This window comes from Schistocerca americana, chromosome 1 (genome assembly GCF_021461395.2).
Source record: "Schistocerca americana isolate TAMUIC-IGC-003095 chromosome 1, iqSchAmer2.1, whole genome shotgun sequence".
Classification (NCBI taxonomy): Eukaryota; Metazoa; Arthropoda; class Insecta; order Orthoptera; family Acrididae; genus Schistocerca; species Schistocerca americana.
Window position 1 is genome coordinate 647105926 of NC_060119.1, and position 17287 is coordinate 647123212.

Consider the following 17287-nt stretch of genomic DNA (forward strand, 5'->3'; position numbering starts at 1 on the left):
TTTAACACGCACTACTACTCGGGCGATTTAAATTGGTACGAGGTACACAATAACAGAGGATACTTTCCATTGTTATTGGTGGTTCTTCCCGTTCCAGTCGCGTATGGAGCGCGAGAAAAGACTGACCGGTCAAATTCCTCTGCATGTGCTGTAACTAGTCTAAGCTTCAATCATGTCTTCGCCGTCCCTGTGGGAGATGTAAGTATCTGTAGCACATTCCTAGATTTCTTAAGGCTGGTCCTTGAAACTTTGTAAGTAGACTTCAAGGGGCTAGTCTGCATCTATTATTCAAGCGTCTGCCAGTGCAGTTTTTTTCAGCATCTCCGTGACATTCTCCTGTCTACACAAACCTGTAATCATTCGTGCTGCCTTGCTTTCTATACCTTGAATATCCCCTGTTAGTCTGATTTGGAGTGCGTCACTCACATCTGAGCGATATTCTAGGAAGGGTGTTTCAAAAACGTTCATCCTATTTCATAGGACTACGTTCCACACGAATTAAGTCAGAAACTTGAGGTAAATGTTAACTTCCACGTAGTACTAGAAAATTTTTATTTTCAAAAGGACGGTCCGATTTTATTAGGGTATGTATCTCTCACATGCATGCACATACTGTCTCTCGGTACTTTTTATAATTAAGTTTAGGGTCTAAGTTTTCATTTACCTTTGAGACATGTTCCATCGATGAGGCAACTCATAATACAGAAAGGCCCTTGCATGGAGGTGTTCCTGAATTGCACGTACTGAAACGGAGAACGCAAGACGCCTTTCGTTGTCGTGTTCTTGCCGTCTCGACTTGACGCACATTGGATGCGAAACGAGCGCTCGAGTGAGATAGCTGCAGCAGCTACGTGAACCGACAACTTACAACTGACACCACAGTAAGCTTTTAATTTCAGTGCGTAATCTATCTTTTCGATATGCGTTCCAAGCCTTGCTAAATATTTCCGTATAATGTGAAATTTAAAATTTTCCCGGCGAACTAAATATTCAAAAGGATTTCGGGCTTGCAGCCAGTCGTCGTTAGCTTCCATATCGTGGATGGAGGCTAACGACGACCGGCTGCAAGCCCGAAATCTTTTTGAATATTTCCGTATAGCTTACACCTACTTTTCTAAGAATTTCGAACATCTTGTACCATTTTACGTTGTCTAACACTTTCTCTAGGTCGAGAAGTCCTATGAACGCTTTATCTTCTGCATTTAACATCGGACTTCTTCTTACACTTTTAATGTTGACACCTTTTCTTTTAACTTCACCGAAGGTATTCTTCACTTTGCTATATGTGGGACGGAAAGAGAAAAGGGACCTCTTGCTACAAAAAATGTTCTATAGTGTCTAAAATAGCCATTTTCTTTTTTATATTACGATGGTTTACTTCATTCCGTACACGCCATTATCTATTTGAAATTTGTTTGAATCTAACAGAAGCCAATAATACCATTAAAAGTAGACGATATCGGTCATCTGAAATCGGACCTCTTGTAATTATGGGGAAATAACACTGGCCTGACAAAAGGCTCCTTTTCAAAATCTCGTAGCTGTGCATACAGTGCTTCAGAAAATAGCGTCTCCTATATTTTAGAGGCATTTTAAGGAACTTCTTTTGTATAAAAGAAGCAGATTTTGTTATTACGATAAAGCCAAACAAGACAACTGGTGCTTTTTATATCAGAGTTATAAATACCTACGGATGTTGCCAATTTGAAATGGTCATGACATCAAATAAAATTACCAATGCTTCACAAAAAGGGAACTTCAGAGGGTTCACTAATTTCTCTCAATTTGGGGCCAATTTACTTGGTTTTAAACTTAAGTACACTGCAATGTTCTGTAGATCTGAAGCGTGTAACAACATAATATGTTATGTCAACTTAAAAAACCTTGTACCATCAGGCAAAGGACATTTTAAGGGTAATATATACGCAGAATTTTTTTCCTAAATAAGTCCAATTAAACAATGGTAATAAAGTGAAACTTAAAAGCTCATTATGTCAAAACACGTCTTTTCCATCACAAATATTCAGCTTGTCATAACTCACTCAAAGTTAGAGATAGAAATCTATTTTTAAAAATAACTTTTTGAGAATTCAGTGCTGAACTCAAAAACTACAGTAACCTAAAATCCAAAATTTTCTACAAGAGGTCCCTTTCCGCTTTTCGTCTCACATATGCTGAATCAGTCCTTCCAGTGACCATTTCTTGCAAGTTTCTTCAGATATTTCCTATAGCCATTTTGCTTTAGTTTTCCGGCACTTTCTGTTTATTTCATTCCTCAGTGACAATAAGTTGCTGTGTTCTTGTCTGCTACCGAGCATTTTTGTGCTTCTCCCATCGATCTACTGAAGTACTTCTTCTGTTGCCCAACGTTTCTTCGCAGTTACCTTCGCTGTACTTATATTTGTCTGTGACTACCCATTTTTAAGATGTCCATTTTTCTTCAACTGGACTGTGTATTGTGGTACTCATTATGGCAGGAGATACACGCAATCTTCGTGTCAACTTCACATGTGGCAAATACTTTTTGATGTGTATGTGTGTGTGTGTGTGTGTGTGTGTGTTCGTGTGGTGCTTTGCACAATATGGTGACGTGCAAATTATGTAAGTGCTACATATATTTTGGAATATTTGAAAAATACAATCCTGCAACTTCGCAACAAAATCGCGCGGCATTCTCGATAGCACCAACACACCAAGAATATTTCGCCACATTGGAAGAATAAAAATCGAAAACTGACGATCATCTAAAGTTTATCTTGCAAATCATGTGAACAGCCGTCTGATGATGAACCTGTCAGTTCGAAGCCGGTTACGGCCTATTTACTTAAATAAATAGCAGTATTAATAGTGGCTGGTTGCTGTCTTCTTCTTTGTAAGAATCAGCCTGCATTAATTGTACACAGCCACGGTCTCACTACGTCAGTATTAGACAAAATAGTATATTTTATCCGCCGACTTCGGGGAAGCGACTTCAGTTAAAATGTGTTCCTTGTGCGGGAATATACATAATCTATATAGGAGTGCAGTTAGTAGACACATGGTTGACGATGAATGGAAGTTTGGGTTTAGCCGTGAAACGAACTCGGATAGACTAAGTACAAGGCGACCGCTCGCAAAAAGCGAGAAATCAGCGCTCGAGTCCCAGTCTAGCATAAATTTGCATTGTCGTCATTCCGTTATACAGCAGATGATTGTCTATAATCGCAACTACGAGTAAATTTAATGTATTATCATAGCGCCTGTAGTCGCCACAGTGCCTGCTCCTTCGAACACTCATACATGTCTGAAGGAGATTGCATCGTACTTCTGAACAGCACAGGCACTGAAATGTACTATCCAAATGCAAAGATATACAGTTTAGAACGAACTGCTTGTATTTGGTTATTGTTATGGTTCTATTTCACAGCAAAGTTGTTTTTCATTCTTCGTATTTTTTGAGATTTACCCTTCCATTCCCTTCAACGGTTGAATGTAAGCTTAGACACGTTTGCAGGTGTACAAGTGGTACAAACCTACAAAACTTTTTTGAACGATTTATGTTGTAGCAGCTAGGGTAAGAAATTGAATCCAGGTGGGAAGTCCGCCAATCGTTAATGGTAGTCACAATGAAACTTTAAACACTATAATGTAAAACAAATGTAAAAAAAAAAACATAACTTGAAAAATACTAGAAGTGGAGCATGTTGGTTTGTTATAAAACTTTTACAGCTACATTTACATCTACATAGATATTTCGTAGGCCATGGCACGGTGCATGGCGAACGGCACCCTGTACCACTACTAGTTATTTCCTTTCCTTTCCATTCGCAAATAAAACGAGGGAAAAACGACTATCTGTGTGGCTCTGTATGAGCAGTAATTTCTCGTATTGTGTCTTCGTAATCTTTACGCACAATGTATGATGGCGATAGTAGAATCGTTTGACAGTCAGCTTCAAATGCCGGTTCTCCAAATTTTCTCAGGAGTGTTTCTCGAAAAGAACGTCACCTTCCCTCCAGGAATTCCCATTTGTGTTCCCGAAGCATCTCCGTAACACTTACGTATTGTTCGAATCTACCGGTAACAAATCTAGCCGCCCGCCTCTGAATTGATTCGATGTCTTCCGTCAACCTGACCTCGAATGGATCCCAAACACTCGAACAGTACTCAAGAATAGGTCGCACCAGCGTCATATATGCGGTCTCCTATACGGGTGAACCATTCTTTCCTAAAATTCTCCCAATAAACCAAAATCGAGCGTTCGCCTTCCCTACTACCACTCTCACATGCACGTTCCATTTCATATCGCTTTCCAACGCTGCGCCCAGATGTTTGAACGGAGTGGCGGTGTCAAGTAAGACACTAGTAAAGCGGTTGTCAAAAATTACAGGTTTGTTAATCCTACTCATCCGCATTAAGTTATATTTTTCCGCATTTAGAGCTAGCTGCCATTGTCTAAGTCGCCTTGTTCTTACATTCACTCAACTTTGACACCTTACCATACACCACAACATTATCAGCAAACAGCCGCAGATTGTTGCCCACCCCGTCCGCCAAATCATTTATGTATACAGAGAACAACAGCGGTGCTACCACACTTCCCTGGGGCACTCCTGGCGGTACCCTTGTCTCTGATGAACACTCAACGTCGAGGACAACGTACTAGATTCTATTACGTAAGAAGTCTTCGAGCCACTCACATATTCGTGAATTTATTCCATATGCCCGTCAAGAAACAACTGAAAGATCTGAAAGCAAATAAATCACCAGGTCCGGGAGGAATCGCATTTCGGTTTTACAAAGGGTACTCTACAGCATTGGCCCCTTACTTAGTCTGCATTTATCGTGAATCTCTAGCCCAGCACGAAGTCCCAAACGACCGGAAGAAGGCGCAGGTGACTCCAGTACATAAGAAGGGTGAAAGAACGGACATGCAAAATTACAGACCAATACCCCTAACTTTGATTTGCTGCAGAATCGCTGAACATATTCTCAGTTCGAATATATTAAACTTTCTTGTGACTGAGAAGATTATGTCCAAGAATCATCACGGTTTTAGAAAACATCGCACGTGGAAAATTCAGCTTGCCCTGTCATTACATGGTATACTGCGAAATGAAGGGTAACAGACACATTCCACATTTCTAGATTTCCAGAAAGCATTTGAAACGTTGTCCCACTGCAGGCACGCGTGCCCTACCCGTTGCTCGTAGAACATCACGGCGATGTTCGAGCTCTACCCTTGTTCGGGTCAGCATTGCAGAATCAACACTTCAGGCTGTTTTACAGATTCGTGTACCTAGAGTACCAATTTTAAATGCGAACATTTTAGGTTAGGCTTTAAAGTGACTGTTACTGACATCGAATGAAACAACAAGTTTACCGTTGCCAGTCACTATGATGTCACTGAAAGATGTTGTGTGCATGTGATCCTTCATGTAACTGCACAAAAAGGAATTAAGTTGTGTGATATCGAGAGGTCGTAGGGACCATGCGATGGGACCATCATGACCCATCTACCACTCAGCATATAATTCATGCAGCACATGGTCAAACTCCAATGTTGCGTTGCACCATCATGCTGGAAGACGATGGACGGCTGCAGCTTTTTGCTCTGTGGTAGTAGGAACTGTTCGTCTATGTCGAAATAAATATTTCCCATTATGATTTTCTCTGCGATGAGAAATGGACCTATCACCCCATCAAGCATTAAGCTTCGGGTTATCACGAATGGTTCACTTTTTTGTGTGGGTTTTCGGAGCCTAAATCCTAACGTTGTAGCGATTCACATGTCCAGGAATTTGAAATGTGATTTCATATACAAAAGGCACTTTTTTCAGATAGTTATTGCCTGCATCTGAGGAGGTCAGCATGAAACATGCAAATGCATGCTGCAGAGGACAGTCGTATTGCTGCAGTGCTTGAACCATTTGCACTTTCGGTGCATAAAGGTGTAATTGGTTACATAACACTTTATGAACAGTTGACCTTAACAGTGGAATAAAGCTGAAGTGAGCGTAGTCTGCGATATTGCCAAATTTATTCAAGATGGCGGTTCTTCCTGTGCAGTCCATCCACCTCTTCTCTGTGGTAGGGAGGGGGGGGGGGGGTGTTTACACGTGGCAAATGCCTCATTGTTAACGTCCTCACCACCGGTCCTCCTCTCTCCTCCACTTCCCCTTCCTCACTTCCTTCCCTCTCCCTCTTTCCCTCCCCCCACTTTGATGGGAGGAAGCCTCAGTCTGTGCTGAAGTGCTACAGAGGAAGGACATAAGGTACTGTCCTAAGAACTGTTCACACTGCAGTGTGTGTTATCCTGCTGGAACAATCTTCTAAATTAAGGACATAAGGTACTGTCCTAAGAACTGTTCACACTGCAGTGTGTGTTATCCTTCTGGAACAATCTTCTAAATTTGGAGAGGGAAACCACATTAACAATTAATCTTCAGCCTTGGTGCTTTTAATTCAAATAAACACAACTACTTAAAATCGGTGCGACGATGGAAAAACACTTTCGTGAAAAACGCATCTAATGACATGAAATGGGTCCTAAGTTCGAGCAATATATTATTAAGTTATTTAGAATTAATTAAGCTAATTAATTAAATTGCTGGAAAACGTGTTCAATTTACGAGATGTCGGTGTTGGACAGGTAAGAGTTTAATAACTGTATTACCTGTAAGCATACAGCTGAGCAATGTGTCCATAGTTTCATATTAGTTGTTGGAAAGATGATGTAATGGATGAACGTAGGGGGAATACTTTTCAGCAGATAATGGTGAGGCAGCAGGATGGAGTGAGAATGCATTTCACAATTCAAAGAGACCATTGCCTGTGCTGGCACTGTTCATTTTTTTGTGTTGCCAGTCAATCCACAGTGCAGGAGACAACTTTTCCTATTCACCTTCCTACACCGAATGAACCAGGGGTGCTTGTCTTGGTGTGTGAGGCTCGACTGAGGAAGCTTGAAATGGGTTTTGTTCCCATCTTTGATCGCGTGTATGTATATGTACACGCGCTGTGTGCTAGTCCAGAACATGAATCGAAATTATTGGGAAACTGTCGTACAGTTGCTAGTGGAAGAACTGTCTCCTACCGATCAGCAAGTGTATACCTACTGAGGAGCTTGTACACACGTACATGGTAAGAAGATATAGGACAACGAACTGTCACTGAACTGTAGGAAGAGTTGCCTCCTACCGATCTACAAGTAAAACATCTGCTGAGGAAGTTGTACAAACATACATGCATGGTAAGAGGGATCTCTCTGCGTATCATCGACGACAGATTAGAATACGCCTGGAAAACCAGTGTCCCAACTTATCGGGGGAGGAGAGGGAGGGAAGAAAGAAGGTAGCAAGGGAGGTAAGCTGAGTAGTCTGTATCCACACATTGAGGTGAACACACATGCACTGCCACCACTCTCTCTTGGCGAGATCTTTTGTGGTTGGTTTTTGCAGTAGTTCTATAAATATAACGATTTTTCTCATTTACCATTGCATATGTCGCATTATGATCTGCTGTTTACGAGTGGTAGTTTTTTCATGACAATTTCGACGTGTAATTAGTGCAGTGAAGCATTTTCCTTAGGTGAGGTAGCGTGTATTGGCCTTCCTACACTTCAGTGATTTGTGGCTGCCCTATCCCTCCTTATATTGTATATATGTGTATGTGTACAAGTTTCCCAGCAGCTGTACACTTGTAGATCGTTCCGCAACAGCTATACACTTGTATATTGGTAGCAGGCAACTCTTCCCACACTTCAGTGACAGTTTTCTGTCCTATCCCTTCTTACCACATACCTGTGTACAAATTCCTCAGCAGGTATACACTTGTAGGTCGGTAGGAAGCAATTGTTCCAGAGGCAGCTGTACGATAGTTCCCCACCAGCTTCGAGTGGTGTTCTGGACTAGGGCACACAGCGCGGGGTAAATATATATTCACACAATCAGAAAGGGGAACATAACCCGTTTCAAGCATCCTCAGTTGAGCCTCATGGTGCTGCACGGTGCGAAAACTGGCAATTGACCCTAAATAACTAAAAGTGTGAGGTCATCCACATGAGTGCTAAAAGGAATCCGTTATACTTCGGTTACAAATCTAAAGGCCGAAAATTCAGCTAAATACCTAGGAATTATAATTACGAACAACTTAATCTGGAAGAAACACATAGAAAATGTAGTGGGGAAGACTGTGTTTTATTGGCAGGACACTTAGAAAATGTAACAGATCTACTAAGGAGACTGCCTACACTATGCTTGTCTGTCCTCTTTTAGAATACTGCTGCACGGTGTGGGATCCCCACCAGATAGGATTGACGGAGTACATCGAAAAAGTTCAAAGAAGGGCAGCACGTTTTATATTATAGCGAAATAGAGAAGAAAGAGTCACTGGGTAGAATTTGGGGTGGACATCATTAAAACAAAGGCGTTTCTCGTTGCGGCGGAATCTTCTCAGAAAGTCCAATCACCAACTTTCTCCTCCGAATGCGAAAATATTTTGTTGACACCGACCTACATAGGGAGAAATGATCACCATAATAAAACAGGGGAAATCGAAGCTCGTACAGAAAGAAATAGGTGTTCGTTCTTTCCGTGCGCTATACGAGATTGGAATAATAGAGAACTGTGAAGGTGGTTCAATGAGCCCTCTACCAGACACTTAAATGTGATTTGTAGATATCCATGTAGATTTAGATTCGGTCTTGGGTAGTGGAATAGGACGAAGTTGTCTCCTGCACTGAATTGAACGGCCACTTCAAAAAACGCGAACAGCTCTAGCACAGGCAGTAGTCTCTATGAGCTGTGAAATACATCCTCAGTCCATCCTGCTGCCTCAACCTTTATTTGCTGAAAAGTATTCCCCCTATGCTCATCCATTATCTCGTCTTTCCAACCATCAAGTATGAAGCTATGGACTCAGTCCTCAGCTGTATGCTTACAGATAATACGCTCATTAAACTTCTCTCAGTCCAACACCAACATCTCATCAACTGAACACTTTGTCCAGCAATTTAATTACTTTAATTAATGTTTAAATAAATAAAAACAATATATTGCTCGAATTTACCACACATTTCATGTTGTGAGATCCGTTTTTTCACGAGAGTGTTTTTCTATCATGCTGCCAATTTTAAACAGTTGCATTTACTTGAATTTCAACCTTCAAAACTGTAGGATAACTGTCTGTAGGATTTTACCACCAAAATTTAGAAAATTGTTCCAGCAGGATAATACACATATAAATAAATGAACACAATTATCTAGACAGTACGTTATGTTCTTCCTCTCCAGCACCTTAGCACAGAATCAGTCTTTCTGCCACCAATTTACAAAAGATGGTGGGAGGGGAAGTGAGGGAGGGGAGGGGGAAATGAGGGAAGTGGCAGGAGTGAGGGTGATGATGTCAACAATGTTACATTGCCACATCTATCCCTCATGGAGAGGAGGTGAGGCCAGGGGGGGGGGGGGGGAGCGGGGGGGGGGGGACCCCCAAGAACAGCCACCATTTTGAATAAATTTGGCAGCTATGCAGAATGAACTGATTTTGGCTTTGTGCCACTACTGATCAAGCTTCCTGCAAATTGTATGATGTATGACGAACTGACTTCTGTGGACTGTGCTGAAATGCAGCTTGCACTCTGTCAACATGTCCCACAGACACAGGGGAAAGTCCTCTCTGACATGGGCTTTTGGCACGGCCTGTCTAAAGTTTTTGAACCACCTCTATACGCTGGATTTTTTCTGGTGCTGCCTCACATATTGGCACTGATAATTGTGCAGTACTGTTGTCACAGTTTTGATTCTGACACATTGCACATTTTCCTGATCATCGCCATTTAGATATAGCCTGAGTCAAATGTGTAGCAAAGCACAAAGAGAAATAACGTTGAGAGCTGCTAAACGTTTACAACAAAGCACATTGCTCAATCTGTAGCCGTCGCAATACCAGTGGGGAGGGGGAGGAGAGGTGCTTTATGCCCCACCTTTTAAAAATATTGAAATCTAATCAGTTTTGAAAAAAATGTTTATCCTTTTTAATGAATTCTTCTACCAGATGCTATGAATGTTTTCAATTTTTCAGTTAAACTTACCTCAAAAATTTAAGTCTTAGTACTTGGTGTCACTTTCTCCAATGAATGTCATATTCAATACTTCATGTTCAGTATCTTACTTAGAGAGTAATATTTCTTTAAAAAATATGTTGTGAGTAAAAGTCAACAACAATTAACGAAAATTGAGTTTTTATTAAATTTTTTAGCGTGGATATAAGGAACCCACCCCAGTGGTACTACATACGCGTTCCTGGATGTGTGTCGATATTGCTGAGAGTGAGCTAAAAGATGCTTTCAGGTTCTAGACCCTACGTACACTTCAATATTTAAAAATTATGTTTTTAATATAAGTCATCCAAAATTAACGAATTTTTTAAGCTTTTAGGTGGGTATAAATTGTCCCCCCCCCCCCCTTTCTCTCTCGTTACGGAAAATGCGTTAGTATAGTATTGCTAGGGTTAATGGCTTCCAAGTTATCTTCTTGAAGAAATAGTAAACAACCAATCAGTTATATATATATATATATATATATATATATATATATATATATATATATATATATGTGTGTGTGTGTGTGTGTGTGTGTGTGTGTGTGTGTGTGTGTACATAAAGTCCGGGAACACTTTCAGTTAGCGTAGTTTGGTAATTCGCCGACACTTAAATGCGACTTTTGCCTTCGTCTTAGCGACAAAAATTACTTAACGACTTATCTGGCGACTTTTGGAGTACTAACGACTTTTAAAGTACAAATCAAAACTATTTTGGGCCAGTATTTTCATTAAGAACACTAAGATTTTAACTATAGGATGGGTACTACACTGACTTTGTTCTAGATTTACTAAGTTAAATTAAGTTCTTAGCAGATCATGTAGCATTGTTCAGCATTTAGTAAACCTGAATGCGGGAACTGCCTACAGAGATAGAAAACCTTGACTATAGAACAATTCATTATTCATTACCCACTAGCTTGTTATCGTCGATAGCGTATCCATCTGTAATTCTTCAACTTTTGAACTCCGTTTATTTTTCGAATTGACAAAAAACATACGTAATATTAAGTATAATAAAATACATTTCTTCCCAGCAACCTCTAATTTTTCGAAATGTTAACTCGCAGTCAAATTATTAACACATGCACAGTGCTAAGATAAGAACAATTCGGTGGGGGTATCTCAGACATTATTACGTTTTAAACAATGAACAATAGGACTGATATCGAGTTACCGAGTGAGAGAATTTTTCATGACCTCTAGTTCACCTGAGTTTTAATGTATTTTCAGTGATTCTAAATTCGTGAAACTTATGTTGTGGTGGCTTACATGATGGATTTACTGCAGAAGAAAAGCAGTACGCTCAAAAATATCGGGACGCGTGGGAAGCAGAACCTGAATTCAATGGGTGACTGAACCCAGTCGTTGGAGACTTATCCAAGGCAAGATGTTTAGTATGTGCAACAGAGTTTTATGCTAAATTGTGTGATATTAGAAAGAATTCGAAAACTATTAAGCATAAACAAAAAATTGATTTAAAAAAAACACAAACCATCTTACCTGTGAAAATTGTTCCGAAAACTACAGTTAAAATAGCAAGCAGAGAGGAAGGCTCCCTTTCTTTATTTATTGCTGAACATCGTTCTATTTTAGCAGTAGATCATTTAGGAATACTGTGCAAGAAGGTGTTTTCCGGTGATGAGGGCGCTAAAAACATGCAATTACATCGTACAAAGTGCACTAACATTATAACTGAAGTTTTGGCTCCATATTTTACGCAATAATTGGTTGAAGATATAGGTGACCAAAAATACGGTGTACTAATAGATGAAACCACAGATGAATCAGTATCTAAAATGCTAGGTATCGTTATACGGTACTATAGTGTAAAGAAGCAAACCATTAGATCAGCATTTCTCAAACTCGCTGTAGTAGAAACTGCTGTTCTTGTGAATTCTTTGAAAGATCTCAAACTTCCAATCGCTAATATGGTAGGAATTGGCATAGATAATGCTTCTGCAATAGTTGGAATAAACAATGGCCTTTTCGAACAACTCAAGAGAGAATGTGGTTTGAAGCATTTGGTAATGATCCGTTGCATTTGTCACTCCATTCAGCTTGCAGTTTCGCACGCCTCAGTGAATACCAACTACAGTTCTGTCAGAGCATGAAACAGAAGAGTTATTCGATCTTCTGAGTGACGACGGTGATTAGCTCACATACCGGTATGTATATATTTTGTAACGTAATTTGAGTTCTTGCTTTCTTTTGTTACGAATATAGTTGCATATTTCTAGTATATTTGACTACTGTGATTGAAACAACAATTTATATGTTGCGTCAATTATGATAACATGTTTAATTAAACGTTAGTGTATTTTATATGTATGTTGTTGCAAGCGATGCGTCATTTAATTTGACAATATAGCAATTAGGTATGAGACAATTTTTATTAATATTTTATTGCCTCCTCCCCCTCCCCCCCCCCCCCCCCCCCCCCCCGTTACTTGCTTATTGCACCATTCACAGCACGAAATTTTCAGTACACCCCTAGTAAAATCAGTTTTAGAGACTTTCTAGCGACTTTTGATATTGAATCTAACGACTCGGGTTTTTTAGAGTTAGCAACACTGAGCGCTAGTCGCAAACATGGCGAGTTCAGGTGCGGAGCGAGCTTTCTGTGTGTTGGAGTTCGACAAAAACAAGTGTTCTACAGCTGTTCAACGGATGTTTAGGACCAAGTACAGCAAGAGGCCACCAATAAGGAAGGCCATTTACCACTGGCACAACAAATTCGTTACGACGGGTTGCTTGTTCCCAGCAAAGAGAAGCGGACGTCCCAGTGTGAGTGAAGTGAATGTGCAGCGCGTACGAGAGACATTCATAAGCAACCCAAAGAAATTGGTGCGTCGTGCATCCCATGAACACGAAATGGTTCCAATGACAGTGTGGAAAGTTCTGCCGCAGACGCTGTCTATGAAACCATTCAAATTGTAAGTAGTGCAGAACCTCAATGACGACGACAAAGACAAGCGTTTTGAGTTTTGTTCGCAGTTGCAACAATTGAATGAGGATGGGAATGCCATTGTTCATCGCTTAATTTTTAGAGACGAAGCAACTGGCCGGCCGCGGTGGTCTAGCGGTTCTGGCGCTGCAGTCCGGAACCGCGGGACTGCTACGGTCGCAGGTTCGAATCCTGCCTCGGGCATGGGTGTGAGTGATGTCTTTAGGTTAGTTAGGTTTAAGTAGTTCTAAGTTCTAGGGGACTTATGACCTAAGATGTTGAGTCCCATAGTGCTCAGAGCCATTTGAACCAGCCACGAAGCAACTTTTCACACTAATGGGGAAGTGAACAGGCATAATTGTCGAATTTGGGGTACAAAGTATCAACAGGAATACGTTGAATTTGAGCGTGATTTGTGCCTTGTCACGTCGAAAACTGTATGGGTCATTCTTCTTCGCCGGGAGCACTGTCACTGGATATTCCTACTTGGACGTGTTGCAGCAATGGCTGATGCCTCAGATGCAATCAGACTCTCCGTTCATCTTTCAGCAGGATGGGGCTGACCCCATTTTCATCGTGAAGTTCGTGGGTACCTGAACACGGAGCTGCCGCATCGATGGATCGGCCGTGCTACAGGAGGGGACAGCTGTTTCATGAAATGGCTTCCCCGATCACCAGAACTCACTCCGTGTGACTTTTTTCTGCAGGGACGCATTAAAGATTTGGTGTATGTACCGCCTCTACCACGTGACGTAGCAGAGCTCCGGGAGAGAATACGGGAAGCGATTGCCACAGTCGACGATGCTGTGCTGGGACGGGTATGGCAAGAATTCGATTACCGTTCTGACGTCTGCCTGGTCATTTATGGCTCGCATACCGAATGCTTGTAAAAAAAAAAAACTTTCAGACTTCTTCAAAATGCAATATGTATGACATCTCTACAATGTTTAGTTCTTGTGCGATGAATAATTGAAAGTGTTTCCGGACTTTATGTACACCCCGTATCTCTCCCCCCCCCCCTCCCCCCCCCTCTCTCTCTCTCTCTCTCTCTCTCTCTCTCTCTCTCTCTCTGTGTGTGTGTGTGTGTATGTGTGTGTGTGTGTGTAAGAAATTACACTATTCAAACTTTACTGGGGAGATATGTTAAAATATAGCCGAAAAATGTCACTAAAATATAAAATTTCACCTCCACAATAATTAAAACATGCACAGCATGGTAGTTGTCATTTACTATCACTTCATCAAAGTACACCTAGTGCACTAGCGTCGCGTAAGAAACGTTTGGGGTAAGGAAAGAGGCTGGCAAAGCACTAGTACTGTGCGTGAAGGAGGTTCACGACAGTGAATGAACATTATTAAGCTGAACTCGCTTAAAACGTTAAAATTTGAATTTTGCCATTAAAACCAGATCATATTTAGCTCTGTACACATCTAAAATTAACAAAATGGCAATAATTAATGAGTTACCATCTAGAAAAGGTACTGTGTTTAAAAATAAATCATGCAAGCTGTGAGATAATACAAATAGAAAGCAATGACAAAGAAGAAACACAAGTACTACTAACATTAACAACCACCTTGTTGTGCATGTTTGAATTATTATGGATCTGAAATTTTATATTTTACTGACGCCCTTCGACTATATCTTAACGTCCCTCTGCCACAACATGTAACCAAGTAATTTTGAAGAATCTTTTGTATTCGTAACAAGATATTACTGTACCCATATATACACTGTCGGATAAAAAATCACTAAACCAAGAAGAAGTTGTGCGACATAAACGAAAGTTGTTAAGCGTATTTCTACACCTCAGAGAAGATGTTTATCCAAAGTTCACACCAAACGCATGACAGTGGCGCTAGTAGCGCCACTATGATGATGCAACTCAGGTTTGCTTCAAATACACGCTATGACGGTCGTGAGCATTAGTTACCTTTGGGATTAGACGTGATGAGTTGATGTTAGTCAGGAACCCCTCTAAGGCATCAAATACAACTACATCTACATTTATACTTCGCAAGCCACCCGACGGTGTGTGACGGAGGGCACTTTACGTGCCACCGTCATTACCTCCCTTTCCTGTTCCAGTCGCGTATGGTTCGCGGGAAGAACGACTGCCGGAAAGCCTCCATGCGCGCTCGAATCTCTCTAATTTTACATTCGTGATCTCCTCGCGAGGTATAAGTAGGGGGAAGCAATATATTCGATACCTCATCCAGAAACGTACCCTCTCGAAACCTGGACAGCAAGCTACACCGCGATGCAGAGCTCCTCTCTTGCAGAGTCTGCCACTTGAGTTTGCTAAACATCTCCGTAACGCTATCACGCTTACCAAATAACCCTGTGACGAAACGCGCCGTTCTTCTTTGGATCTTCTCTATCTTCTCTGCCAACCCGACCCGGTACGGATCCCACACTGATGAGCAATACTCAAGTGTAGGTCGCACGAGTGTTTTGTAAGCCACCTCCTTTGTTGATGGACTACATTTTCTAAGGACGCTCCCAATGAATCTCATCCTGGCACCCGCCATACCGACAATTAATTTTATATGTTCATTCCACTTCAAATCGTTCCGTATGCATACTCCCAGATATTTTACAGAAGTAACTGCTACCAGTGTTTTTTCTGCTATCATATAATTATACAATAAAGGATCCTTCTTTCTATGTATCCGCAATACATCACATTTGTCTATGTTAAGGGTCAGTTGCCACTCCCTGCACCAAGTGCCTATCCGCTGCAAATCTTCCTGCAATTTTCTAATGCTACAACTTCTCTGTATACTACAGCATCATCCGCGAAAAGCCGCATGGAACTTCCGACGCTATCTACTAGGTCATTTATATATATTGTGAAATGCAATGGTCCCATAACACCACCCGTGGCACGCCAGAGGTTACTTTAACGTCTGTAGACGTCTCTCCATTGAGAACAACATGCTGTGTTCCGTTTGCTAAAACTCTTCAATCCAGCCAAACAGCTGGTCTGATATTCCTTAAGCCGTCGGCACACGGACCGTGCTGTCGAACGTTAACGCTGAGCGTGCCAAGTTCAACGTGCTGCTGAACGATCAGGAATGATGCGACTTGCGCATACGTACGTGGGCCCCAACGTGGTATACGCGATCGCAACGCACTCCAGTGGCAGTTGAGGGATGTTTCTAGTTCGTAAACCACACTGTTTACTCAACGAGCGCGCGTAAAATTCCCACGTTAGCTCTATTAAAACGCACATTTCCTCCATCGTCCACGAAAAGGAAAGTACCACGTCCAATCAGTAAGGACAGAGACATATAATAGTTCAATTACAAACAGTGCGGTACAAATTTGGAATAGCCCTCCGCATAAGATAATCATTATTTCATCATTCCCACATTTTAGTAAAACCCCAAGGTCAGTCTTACTTGATCACTGTTCCTACCCGGTAGCAGAACCTTTGCAACAAGTGAATTACGAAGCACAAAAGAAAAAGGAGCAAAATAGCTTTACAGAAGTAGCGTAAGGTGTCCTGTAGATCAAGGAAATCGAACAAAGTCACCCCTCAAAAAAAGGTGAACTTGTATTTACATAACATCAAATATTATAGTCTGTACTTATATTAAACTAATAATAAAGTATCAGAAACTAATAAGAACAAGAATGTTAGGAAAAAAACTAGGTTGTGTCAGGACGCGAACCTCCGCCCCAACAAAAACACTCAATATAGGACAGTGACGCTATTCATTACGCTTTTTTTATCTCGTTTTGTTCACTTTTGTACGTTGCATCTGCTCGGGGCGGACGCCGTGAGACATCCGTTTATATTCGGTGTTGATCGATTAACTCAGTTTTTTTTTTTTGTTACAGAGGGCACGTAACCCTCTGACCGAACACGCTGAGCTACCGTGCCGGCAGCTTCACGATTTTGCGTGTCATCCTTGCGCAGGGGCCATGCTAATCTTCTCTGTATCGTTCCAATTTTAGTATATGTACTGCCGAAGCAAGTACTAACTAAACCAACATCACAGCTTTCGTTGCAAATCATAGTAGCTTACCACTTGCTAAAAACCTTAATCGTAGATATGTTGCTAACTGAAATTTAATTATAACAAATTGTACCAAGAACAATGCGTTTTGGGTGTATCTTCAGTGTGTTACTGCCTTCAAATAGCCTACTCTCATTATACGCAAGTTACAATAATTCTTTTGCCACGAATATTATGTTTCTCATTATTTTATTGGAACGAATCACACAGTTAACAACGGGTTTTGCAGTGATT

At 41.1% G+C, this 17287-nt stretch overlaps 1 non-coding gene across 1 annotated transcript; it reads right to left on the reverse strand.

Annotated features, from left to right (window-relative positions):
• Nucleotides 1-16908: 16908 nt before the first annotated feature.
• Nucleotides 16909-17015, reverse strand: LOC124554839. The gene has a single exon (XR_006968470.1). It is a non-coding gene; the product is annotated as a U6 spliceosomal RNA (small nuclear RNA).
• Nucleotides 17016-17287: the final 272 nt, after the last annotated feature.